This window comes from Penaeus monodon, chromosome 15, assembly GCF_015228065.2.
Source record: "Penaeus monodon isolate SGIC_2016 chromosome 15, NSTDA_Pmon_1, whole genome shotgun sequence".
Classification (NCBI taxonomy): domain Eukaryota; kingdom Metazoa; phylum Arthropoda; class Malacostraca; order Decapoda; family Penaeidae; genus Penaeus; species Penaeus monodon.
In genome coordinates, this window is record NC_051400.1 from 40,623,310 (window position 1) to 40,623,533 (window position 224).

Sequence of the window (224 nt, forward strand, 5' to 3'; positions counted from 1 at the left end):
GCGTACACACTATATATAATCACTGAACTGATTAGAACTAATTAATTCACACTTTGCTCTAAACTGGCCTTACAAATATGATAGGATACCAGCCCTATTATTCTCGCCTCCTCCGCCTTTTCCCACTGTTAAAAAAAACTCGACATTATATTAAAACGTGATCGAAACGAGATCAGATTGATGTATCTTGTGCGTCGGAGTTCTAAAAGCGCCTTTCGAAACCG

General features: G+C 38.8%; 1 protein-coding gene across 1 annotated transcript in view; it reads right to left on the bottom strand.

The window, feature by feature from the left end:
- Positions 1-224, bottom strand: part of LOC119582372 (organic cation transporter protein-like) — a gene marked incomplete at its 5' end in the record, with an annotated part of 41,030 nt that overhangs the window by 39,964 nt on the left and 842 nt on the right.